A 12,724-nucleotide genomic window follows, 5' to 3' on the forward strand; every position below is an offset into this window, starting at 1 on the left:
CTGACCTTTTCCAGTCCTGTAGCCACTGCTGAGTTTTCCAAATTTGCTGGTACTTTGAATGCAGCTCTTTCACAGCATCATCTTTCAGGATTTGAAATAGCTCAACTGGAATTCCATCACCTCCACTAGTTTTGTTCATAGTGATGCTTCCTAAGGCCCACTTGCCTTCCAGGATGTCTGGCTCTAGGTGAGTGATCACACCATTGTGATTATCTGGGTCGTGAAGATCTTTTTTGTACAGTTCTGTGTATTCTTGCCACCTCTTCTTAATATCTTCTGCTTCTGTTAGGTCCCTACCATTTCTGTCCTTTATTGAGCCCATCTTTGCATGAAAAGTTCCCTTGGTATCTTAATTTTCTTGAAGTGTTCTCTAGTCTTTCCCATTCTATTGTTTTCCTCTAATTCTTTGATCGCGATCAGCATTGATCAAATTGATCATTGATCGCTGAGGAAGGCTTTCTTATCTCTCCTTGCTGTTCTTTGGAATTCTGCATTCAAATGGGTATATCTTGCCTTTTCTCCTTTGCTTTTCACTTCCTGTCTTTTCACAGCTATTTGTAAGGCCTCCTCAGACAGCCATTTTGCTTTTTTGCATTTCTTTTTCTTGGGGATGATTTTGATTCCTGTCTCGTGTACAATGTCACGAACCTCTGTCCATAGTTCATCAGGCACTCTGTCTATCACATCTAGTCCTTTAAATCTATTTCTCACTTCCACAGTACCCACTGGACACAGTACTCTTGATCAAATGTATAATTTGTGAATTTCTCCCATTGTGTGGGCTCTCTTTTCACTTTCTTGATTGTATCTTGATGCACAAAAGTTTTAGTGTTGATAAAGTCCAGTTTATCAGTTTTTTTTTTCTTTTTGGTGCTTTGTTTGGTGTCCTATCAAGTCCAAGGTTATGAATTAATATGTTTTCTTCCTCTAAAAGAGTTTTATAGTTTGCATTTTCACATTTAGTTCTTTGGCCTTTCTTGAACTTACTTTTGTATGTGGTGTGAGGTAGGATTTCAGTGTCATTCTTTTTTGCACGTGAGTATTTAGTGACTGAGCATCATTTGTTGAAGAGATTCTTTCCCCACTGAATTGTCTTGGCACCCCCTATTGAAAATTAAGTGAACAATGATGTATGGGTCTATTTTTGAGCTTTCTTGTCTCTTGGTCTATTTTTTCTATCCTAATGGCAGTAGCACACAGTTTTGATTACTGTAGCTTTATCATATTGAGTTTTTAGATCAGAATGTATGAGTTCTCCAACTTTGTTCTTTTTAAAGGTTTATTGACTAGTCGGTGTCCCTTGAAATTCCTCAGGAATTGTAAAACCAGCTTTTCCATTTTAGGGAGGGGAAGGTAGTTGGTATTGAAAGAGTTAATTCTTAAGTAGATTGATAAGAAGTCTGGGGGTCCCCAGGAGGAGAAAAGGACAAACTTTTTTTTCCTACATTCCTTCATGTTAGTCACATGAAACATTTTTTTGTTTAAGCCCAGAGCTAATGATTATACAACAAAAAACAATTCATCTTACTTAGGGATATGTTTTTCCTTAAACTCTGTACCAATGATTATATAACAACAAGGTGTCTTGCTTGAGGACATGTTTCTCTTAAGAACCTTCTGACTAATCCTGTCATCTTAAAATGTAAATTCTGGGAGTGGTTCTGGTAGAACCTTTACAAACTTGAGACATTCTTTTGATTTATTGTTAATAACCAACTGAAAAAGTATAAGCTGTCTTGCTAACACTAGTGAGGGGGCATTCTCTGTCCCCCTTCTGATGTCTTATGTCAGAAGCTTTCTGCCTTTTTTCACTGCAGTAAAACTTTTGCCACACAAAAGCTCTGAGTGATCAAGCCTGGTCCCTGATCCTGAAGAAAAATCTTTGGAGATCACCGCCATAAGCTATCAGTATCTTGCTAAGGATTGAACTGAACTTGTAGATCATTTTGGGTGTAGTAAGATAATAATCTTAATAACATTATGCCTTCCTAACCATGAACATGGGGTGTCTTTACATTTAATTTCACTTTTAGACTTCATTTCTCATGTATAAAATGCATCTGATTTTTGTGTGTTGATTGTGTATCCTGAAACTTTGTTGAATTTATTGGCTCCAGTAGTTTTGGGTTTGCGTGTGTGTATGTGTGTGTTACTCTTAAGAATTTTCTGTCTTAAGGATCATGTTATCTCCAAGTAGGTAGTTTTCCTTTCCAGTTTGGATGTCTTTTATTTATTTTTCTTGCCTGATTTTCTGACTAGAACTTCCAGTATATCTTTGCTTTCTGTCTTCTTTATCTTAGGAGGAAAGCTTTCAGCTCTTCACCTTTGAGTATATTAGTTACAGATTTTTTAATAGACAACCTTTATCATGTTGTGGGACGTTCCCCTTTGTTTTTTGAGTGGAGTTTTTGTTTGTTATTTGTTTAGTTTTGTTTTATGATAAAAGGATGTTGGATTCTGTCAAATGTTTTTTTCTGCATTGAGATGTTTGTGGTATTTTATTCTTCATTCTATTATTGTAGTGTATTACATTGGTTGGTTTTCATACGTCGATCCACTCTTAAATTACTGGGATAATTCCCAGTAATTATCCCACTTGGTCATAATCTTTAATATGTTGCTGGATACCGTGCACATTTTTTACTTTTTAAAGATTTTTTCATCTATATTCACGAAGAGTATTGGACTTTTCTAATGATGTCTTTCCAGCTTTGGTAATGCTGGTTTCATAGAAAATGTTTCCTTCTCTTCTGTTTTTGAAAGAGTTTAAAAAGAATTAGTGTTGATAGTACTTTAAACATTTGATAGAACACTACAGTATTAAGTTACCCCACACCAGGTATTTGAACAGAGAATTTAATATAAGGAGTAGTTAACTATACTGTTAACTAGGCAACCAAAAGAGTGAAGCGAGAACTCTAAGGCAGTGGGTAGTGGCTCTCAAATTTCGACATGCATCAAGGTCAACTGGAGTGCTTGTTAAACACAGATTTCTGCTCACACTATCTGAGTCACTGACTCAGCAGGTTGGATAGTGCTAGAAAATCTGCATTTCTAACCAGTTCCCAAGACGTGCTGATGTTGCTGATTCTGGGACCACAGTCTGAGAAGCATGTATCACGGGGTTAACAACTGTAGTTTATCCAGAATGAGGGAACAAAGGGAACAAATTCGAATTATTAAAATCTTAGGGAAGATTCTCCATGTGGTTGGGTCTCAGACATCTTCAAAGAACAACTGATGGTGTTTCTAGGCCTGGAAGTAAGGTGTGTATGGAGGTGATACAGTGTACCCGGGGTTCTGTCCATGATGAGAAAACTGAAAACTGGATTTAACTGCTGCTATGGGAAGGAACTACCTTTGCCAGGGTAAAGAAATTGTTGGTATGAAGGTATGAGAAATGAGAAGACAGGAGGGAGTCAGTCAGTGCCCCTTCCTCTTCAGTTTGCAGCCTCCTTCTAAGCACCCTCCATTGGTAGAGCTAACATATGAGCTGACAAAAACAGAATGGGCATGCCAACTAAAGGGCAAGTTGGAACTGAAAGACCGTAACTGAATCACTGGTTGCTACAACTGGTGTGAGCTCCTGTGTGGCCACCAACAAACTCCGTTCTTCTATTTAATGAGATGTAACTCTTATTTGCAAGTGATGCATCCGCCCTGTCCACAAAATTAGGAGGCACAAAATCTTAGTAGTGAGTTATCTGTCACTGAACTATGTTGATTACTTCTCAATCCCCAAATAATCATAGTCCCATTTGAAAATTCTTTTAGCAAAAGGTATAATTAACCTGCAATAAAACTTGTATAAAATCAGAAGAGAAGAAAATGCTAACTCTACATGTACACACACACCAGCAAAAGGAAGGAGATGATAGTCACCTGTCCTGTCCTCGCTTCTGTGACTGGTCACGTGACCTTCGGTTCAGTTCAGTCACTCAGTTATGTCTGACTCTTTGCAGTCCCATGGACTGCAGCACACCAGACTTCCCCTGTCCATCATCAATTCCCAGAGCTTGCTCGAACTCATGTCCATCGAGTCACTGATGCCATCCAACCATCTCATCCTCTGTCATCCCCTTCTCCTCCTGCCTTCAATCTTTCCCAGTATCAGGGACTTTGACAATGAGTCAGTTCTTTGCATCAGATGGTGAAAGTATTGGTGCTTCAGCATCAGTCCTTCCAATGAATATTCAGGACTGGACTGGTTGGATCTCCTTGCAGTCCAAGGGGTTCTCAAGAGTCTTCTCCAACACCACAGTTCAAAAGCATCAATTCTTCAGTACTTAGGTTTCTTTATAGTCCAACTCTCACATCCATACATGACTACTAGAAAAACCGTAGCTTTGACTAGACAGACGTTTGTTGGCAAAGTAATGTCTCTGCTTTTTAATATGCTGTTTAGGTTAGTCATAGCTTTTCTTCCAAGGACAAGCATCTTAACTTCATGGCTGCAGTCACCATCTGCAGTGATTTTGGAGCCCAAGAAAATGAAGTCTGTCACTGTTTGCATTGTTTCTCTATCTATTTGCCATGAAGTGATGGAACCATATCCATGATCTTTGTTTTTTGAATGTTATGTTTTAACTCAACTTTTTCACTGTCTTCTTTTATATTCATCAAGAGACTTTTTAGTTCCTCTTCACTTTCTGCCATAAGAGTGGTGTCATCTGCATATCTGAGGTTATTGATATTTCTCCCAGCAATCTTGATTCCAGCTTGTGCTCCATCCAGCCTGGCATTTTGCTGATGTACTCTGCATATAAGTTAATTAAGCAAGGTGACAATATACAGCCTCAATGTACTCCTTTCCCAATTTTGAACCAGTCCCTTGTTCCATGTCTGGTTCTAACTGTTGCTTCTTGACCTGCATGCAGATTTCTCAGGAGGCAGGTAAGATGGTCTGGTATTCCCACCTCTTTCAGAATTTTCCAGTTTGTTGTGATCCACACAGTCAAAGGTTTTGGCATAGTCAATGATACAGAAGTAGATTTTTTCTAGAATTGGCTAATATTTAAAACTTCTGCTTCTACCCATTCCATTTCCTTGACCTTCGATAGAACTTCAGCTTGTTGGTGTTTTCTGACAGGTAACCAAGATCTGAATTACTAACGGATCTGCACCCTCAGTAGTTGTACCACCATCATCATCATTATCATTGGTACCTGTAATTTTTCAGTAATCTTGTTACTAGGCATGGAGTACTAAGAACTATCTCAGAGAATCCCTAGAGTTCTGGACATAGCTCTCCTTTCCCCTCACTCGCAGCAACTTTGTCTCCTGCCTCAGTGGCATGAGGAGGCCAAGTAGGAGTCTCATTTCCCAGTGCAGTGGAACCATAGATGTTTCACCTCATAGCAGCATTACCCACTTCTCTCCAACTGGCATCTCAGAATTGCAAAGAGGGTTAATTAAAAAGCCTCTTGATGAAAGTGAAAGAGGAAAGTGGAAAAGTTGGCTTAAAGCTCAACATTCAGAAAACTAAAATCATGGCATCTGGTCCCATCATTTCATGGGAAATAGATGGGGGAACAGTGTCAGACTTTGTTGTTTTAGGCTCCAAAATCACTGCAGGTGGTGACTGAAGCCATGAAATTAAAAGACGCTTACTCCTTGGAAAAAAAGTTATGACCAACGTAGATAGCATATTGAAAAGCAGAGACATTACTTTGCCAACAAAGGTCCGGCTAGTCAAAGCTATGGTTTTTCCAGTGGTCATGTGTGGATGTGAGAGTTGGACTGTGAAGAAAGCTGAGCGCTGAAAAATTGATGCTTTTGAACTGTGGTGTTGGAGAAGACTCATGAGAGTCCCTTGGATGGCAAGGAGATCCAACCAGTCCATTCTGAAGGAGATCAGTCCTGGGATTTCTTTGGAAGGAATGATACTAAAGCTGAAACTCCAGTACTTTGGCCACCTCATGCGAAGAGTTGACTCTTTGGAAAAGACTCTGATGCTGGGAGGGATTGGGGGCAAGAGGAGAAGGGGACGACAGAGGATGAGATGGCTGGATGGCATCACTGACTCGATGGACGTGAATTTGAGTGAACTCCGGGAGTTGGTGATGGACAGGGAGGCCTGGAGTGCTGCGATTCATGGGGTCAAAAAGAGTCGGACACGACTGAGCGACTGCACTGAACTGAACTGAACTGTGATGGAAAGAGAAGCCCCTTCACTTCCTCCCTGGTGTCTTAATTCCTTATATTCTGGCTCTGAGAGTATGCTATATCATTTCCCATACAAAGCTATGGAGCTTGGATTTTATTCTTTTTAGCTTTTTTCTTTCTCAGTTCTGTGATTAAGTCAGAGGGAATGACCATCTTGGCTAGGTCTCCCTGTCTCTTTCTAGCTTGCTTGTGTTTGAAAACTTTTCCCCTTTCTTTTTATTTTTAATGTTTATGTGTTTGCCTGATCCTCCTTGATGTTGAGCCCAGAAATCTTCTATCTCACTCCTATTACCAGTGCAGCTCCACTGGAATGGCCTGAGCTATGAGGTTCTCTGCAGTGACTCTCAAATGTCTTATGTATCAACTAAGAGTAACTGTGCATGTTTGTCTTTGGGATACTAAAATACATTGATCTCTAATACTGGCTGTAATTATTTTAGTTCTAATAACTTTATTTTATATTTTGGTCATTTGGGCTAAGAAGAATAAAAAGGCTTATATTTTCTAAAATTTTAAAAGGGAACATAACTTGTAAAAATGTTATGAACAACCCCATGATATTTGAGGGCAGAGGTGAGGTAATGTGGAGATTATTAGTCTGTTCATACTTAAGTATTAATTGGAATTTTCTTTTCAACTCTGCCTGAGATTAGCTTCTTTAAGTTGAATCATTTATAATGCTCAAGAACATGAACAGGTAAAGATAAATGTATTACAAAATATTAAGATGCATTAGATGTATTAGGGTACTTCAGTATTTTAGCTATTTGGGGATTTTTTTATGGTTTATGTGTGTATAGCTGCATTAATGGTCATCATGGCCATTTTTATAAAGCTGTTACTTGTCTTGGAAAGAAGGTAATAATGAGTAGAATCATTGTGTTCTAAAATATGACCACTAGATGACAGTGGTTAGACAGTGGTTTTCACAGTTAGGGCTAATGCAGAGCATTGCTTGATTCTATTAGAACTTTAAAAAAAAAAAAAAAACAATTTTGTGACAATGGGCATTTTTAAATATCTGCATACCAAAATTCTTGAACAGTAAATAAAAAGAAGAGTAAAAGGGAAGAGTGGTAAGAGCTTAAAAAGTACATTCATCTATTTTCTTTTCTGACCATAGTAATTTTAGAAGACAGCATTGTCCTCTTCTGTTGTGTAAGAGTGATTGAGTCTTCCTTGTTCTAGTCTGACTTTTCTATCAGTGTGACAAGCTGCCAGAATTTCACTTAGGGAAGTTCTAAGTCTCGCCAATTGCTGGTTTCAAACTTGAGAGTTTAGGATATCAGCAAAGATAAAATTGTGAATTTTCTGTTGTATGGCTGTTGCTTTATAATTATATAAGAATCAAAAAGCCTTTGTCTAAATAGATTTAAAATCTACTTTCCTGCCATTAAAAACACAAAAAATATTCTTTCTCTCAGAGTTTTTAAGAGACCAAAATTCACTTGAAAAGATGATAATTGGGGCCTGGTCCCGGCTTACTGGTGACGGGCTTCACTAAGATGATCATGGCACCTCAGACAGGTAAGAGAGCCCAAAGGTGGTCTCGGGATGCCTTCCAAAGTCAGCACAGCCGCCAGAACCCTCGCTCTAGCGCAATGCCTGTGAGGAATGTCAGTTAGCTTCCTGTGGTATACTGATGAGCAGAACTCTTCCACTACATACCTCAATTTTGCCTAAGAAGATAAACGCAAAAACCTTCTTCAGAATTGCTGCACCATTAATAAACAAAAGAATATTCAGAAAGGAGAATTGTAGGTTATTCTATGCAGGAAATGTATGATGAAATGGAGAATTACAAGCATTTTGTTCTTTGGTGCAAAAAATCAGATATAATATCAAGGAAATCTGAATACTATAAAACACGATTAGAAATTGAATTTCCACCTGAACTGAAGTGCAGTACATCAGTAGTAACCTTGGTGAAACCACATTTGGTGAAGGTATCCTGTACTGATGGGAAGCTCTTCAATCATTTGGAGACGATTTGGCATTTTCACCCAGGTCTTCCTGGCTACCCAAGAACTTGTACTTTGGATTTTTCAATTTCTTTTGAATTTTGCTCACTTCTACACTCTCAGCTTGCCACAATATTTTTTCAATGAAGTTGTAAAGTAGATGGTGGCTGCCTTTGAAAGAAGAGCATGTAAGCTGTATGTTCCAGAAACAAACATACCTCAGGAAATGATGTTTCATGAAATTCATCACGTGTAAAGAGAAAATGAAATGGTCACCTACTTGTATCTAGTTTATTCACTTTTAGGAAGTGTTTTCATCATTTGCTTTCAGAAGTCAGAAAGCATATGTCGAACTCAGCTTTGATTATAAACCCATACCGTTGAAAATTTACACTTGGAATATGGAACCACATGTACATAGAATTCAATCAAGTATAATTTAGAGAAGTATGTATGTTAGCATATTTACAATAATAGGATGTCGTCACTGTTGCTAGAATACTGACATCATTCATTTGAGCAGAAATTGAAACTGTAAATTTAAACCTTTTAATTATTACCTCACCTAAAAGAGGTTGGTTGAGATACTCATGCAGTGTATACTGTATTAACCATGTCACATTTAAGTTATTAATTTCAGACTATTTGTAATTTATTGCCTTAGGGCCTGCCTCATGGCTTAGGATATTTGAGTAATAACCAGATATTTAAAAAAAAAAAAAAAACTGACTTAAAAATACTGTTAGTGAAGGTTCCCTGACACTTTTCTTATTTTTAAATTGTCCCTATAGGTAGTAGTAGATAATTCAGTATTATACTAAGGTTAACTTCCAGATAAACAACAATTTTTTTTTTTTTCCTTTTGGTGAGTGATCCAGAGGGTTTTTTTGGTCCAGAGTTTTAAGCTACTTTTCTCATAGTTTGCAACCCTCACCCTGATACTCTGACTGCTGAGTCAGTAGTGCTGAATCCATGTCAAATTTTGCTTACAGCAGTGGGCAATAGATCAAGATAAGTTGATTTATATGTCTGCAGCACCATGCATCCTTATTTTCTATTTATTGTGTATTCACTTTCAATAATGTATTTCAAACTGATATTTTTATAAACAATCAACATAAGGACTGAAGTAGTAATAAAGTTAATTTGTTTATTTTTTGTACAGTTAAAAATAAAGATGAGGGGGAACAGATGGAGGAGTAGGTGGAGGTGGAATACATCTCTCTCCATGGATACATCAGGAATACACCTTCAGACACAGACGTGCATACAGAACACCAGCTGAAAGCATACAGGAGGACCTGACCAGTGGAAAATCTTATATAGAACCACGCAAAACTCAGTAGGATGAAGGAACTAGGGGAAAAAATAGGAGTGTTAGTAGGAGTGGACATATCCTCAGCAGGTGGGGGAATGGAAGCAGGCGTCCGATCCCCACAGTGGGGCAACTGTCTGAGTCAGAGGAGAAACATTTAAGTGAAACAGCTGATCTGTGGCAGCCTAAACGGAATGAGAATCAGACAGTCCTTGCCACAGCCATACATACCCTGGGCAGGGACGCGGGTACCCTAGAAGGCGCAGCAGCTGGGAGCTGGAGTTTAGGGATTGTGGAGCAAACCCAGTTCGAGAGCTGCTGTTGACTGTGCAGAGACGGATCAAGGGGATATGAAGGGGGAGATCGTGGTGGGAAATGCCTGCAGAGGAAAGCTGGGCAGCCATGGGAGCAAGGCAATACTGCTGAGTCACTCACAGAATGTAGAGCCATCACCATAGCCTCTCTCCACATGCCAGCATTGGCAGTTGAACAATAGAGAGGCTGGCCCATCAAACACCTGAGGCACTGAACTACAGAGTAGGACCCCACCCAGGGTGCCCCTTTGAGTCCCTGATGGGGTCTATGGAGTAGGACCCCAGTCAGGGGCGGGAGGGCCTCTATGTGCCTGACATGTAGAACAACAGAGAGGGACCCCAGGCAAGGGATTCCCTCTAAGTGCCTGACCAGGCGGAGCTATGGAGAAAGACTGGCCAAAGAGGCCTTCTGATAGCCAGCTACAAGAGGCTCGAGAAAAGACTGACAGGGCCATAACTCCTGCCACGGAGGCAGTTTGTGTCCCTGCACACTTGGTGCTGCCAGGGTCCCTGCAAGCCAAGCAACTGCACCACCTTCACGCTCAACTCTCACTGGGGCAGAGCTACCACACGCAAAATAATAATAATAATAAAGTCTTGTGTTTATGTGCACAGGGTCACTTTGGTCCTGTCCGGCTCTTTGCAACCCTGTAGACTGTGGCCTGCCAGGCTTCTCTGTCAGAGAGGGGGATTCTCCAGGCAAGAATACTGGAGCGTATTGGCCAAAACTGGTTGCCATACCCTTCTAGAGCACTGTATTTCCTGCTCCCCTATCCGCCAACTCCCCTGAGTACCTGGTGCTGCCAGAACCCCTGCGACCCAAGCAGCTGCACCATCTCCACATCTGGCCCTCACAGGGACAGACCCAAGCCCTCCACGGCAGCCTCAGGAACAAACCCCACTGGACGACCCACATGGAGAGGTGGAAATAAAACCACAGTTGAAACCCAGGGGTAGTGTGGCTAAGGTAGAAGACCCAAAACCTTCCCACCAGCTGTACAAGCTTCAGATTAAATCCACACAATCAAATAGGCAAACTCTATATCTATGGAATATATAAAAGGACACTGAGAGCTCCCGCAAAAGAAAACACACTAGCTCTGATAGCTCTGGACATTGGAGGCAAGAACACACAGAAGTAGGACCAGACTAGAATCTCAGCAGCCCCCACAGCAGGTCCAGAGATCAGCACAATGTTGGAGGGCATCCTAGTGAGGTGAGGTGGACTATGATTTGCAGCACGAGAAAGGACTGACAGCAGTGACTCAAGAGAAATATTTATTATTCTTATTTTTTGACTTGTTCTGTAGATTCTTTTGGGTTTTTTTCTCCGCACCCCCCTGACCCCTCATTGTAGTTGTCGATTTATTGGCACTAAGATATCCAGTTAAGCTTTTCAGCTTTTTTTTTATTCCTTTCTTTTTCCTCAGTCACATTTTTTATTGTCATAAACCTCTGCCTCTAGGTTGGGCTTTTGCAGTTCTGGGGAGTTTTCCTCTTTTCTTCTTTTCTCTTTTTTTAATTTTAACTTTTATACCTATTATTATTTTTCTACATTTATTCCTTTGTTTGCTTTTATTACTGTTATTTTCCCCTTGCAGTTAATCTTTAATGTATATAAATATCTACCTCTATTTTACTTTGCATATCTATTTCTTTCTTTTCTTTCTCTCCTTTCCTCTCAACATATATGTTAGTTTTATTTTCATTGCATTATTCCCCAATTGGCACCTTGCTTTAGTTTTGTTTTCCAGTTTGTGCTTTAATTAGTTTTGTTTTGGTAGGTATAATTTTTTGTTTCTTTTGCTTGCTGGGTCAATCTATTGTACTTAATATTTTTTCAACTGTTTTGATTTTGTTTATGGGTGTATATGTAAATGTATATATTCAGTCACACTTTTTATTGTTATAAACCTCTGCCTCTACACTGAACTTTTGCAGTTCTGTGAAGTTTTCCTGTTTTTTCCCTTTTTTCTTCTTCCATTTTTTTTCTCTTTTCTCCTTTTATAAGTTTTAATTTTTAAAACCTATTATACTTTTTCTACATTTATTCCTTCATTTTCCTTTCCTACTGTTCTTTTCCCCTTGAATTAATCTTTAATGTATATAAATCTTTTTCATCTACCTCTATTTAACTTTGCATATCTACTCTTTCTTTCTTTCCTTTCCACTCAACATATTTGTTAGTTTTGTTTTCATTGCTTTATTCCCCACTTGGCACTTTGCTTTCCTTTTGTTTTCCAGTTTGTGCTTAAGTTAGTTTTGTTCTTAACTGGTAAGTATAATTTTTGATTTCACTGGATCAATCTACTGTACTTTATTTTTGTTGGACTGCTTTCACTTTTTTCATGGGTGTATATGTACCTGTGTATATTCCATTATTTTAATTATTATTTGCCTGATTTTGTACATGCCATTTGTCTGGAGTTCATCTTTGGTTTCTCGTTTTTGGATATTTGTTTCACTCTCCCTTAATACCATAACAAACCACTTGTGGAATCCTCATTCCTGACCAGAGATCAAACCCCTGAACCTTTGGAGTGGGAGCACTGACTCCAACACCCTAGACTACTAGGGAACTAACCCTAGGGAGTATCACATAGTGAGAACTCACACAAAGGAAACCACTTGAATACAAGACCCAACATCAGCCAACCACCAGTAGCACCCTGTGCAGGATGCCTCATCTAAACAACAAACAAAACAAAAATACAAACCCAATCATCAGCAGACAGGAGTACCACCTCACTCAGCCTTGTCCATCAGAGGAAAAACAGCACAAATCTCACCCTATAAGAAGCTCACACAAACCACTGGACCAACCTTAGGAAAGCAGAAACCAAAAGGAATAAAGAATACAACCTTCTTCAAGGAAAGAATTCATCTTTCCTTAAAGCCTGGGGAAAGGAGACCTCAAACACAATAACTTTAAAAAATATATGAAAAGGCAGAGAAATACTGCACAAATG

At 39.3% G+C, this 12,724-nt stretch overlaps 1 pseudogene; it reads left to right on the forward strand.

Moving 5' to 3' along the window:
- Nucleotides 1–7,670: 7,670 nt before the first annotated feature.
- Nucleotides 7,671–8,960, forward strand: LOC113897773 (annotated as a pseudogene).
- Nucleotides 8,961–12,724: the final 3,764 nt, after the last annotated feature.

The sequence above is a fragment of the Bos indicus x Bos taurus genome, chromosome 8, assembly GCF_003369695.1.
Source record: "Bos indicus x Bos taurus breed Angus x Brahman F1 hybrid chromosome 8, Bos_hybrid_MaternalHap_v2.0, whole genome shotgun sequence".
In the NCBI taxonomy this organism is placed as follows: domain Eukaryota; kingdom Metazoa; phylum Chordata; class Mammalia; order Artiodactyla; family Bovidae; genus Bos; species Bos indicus x Bos taurus.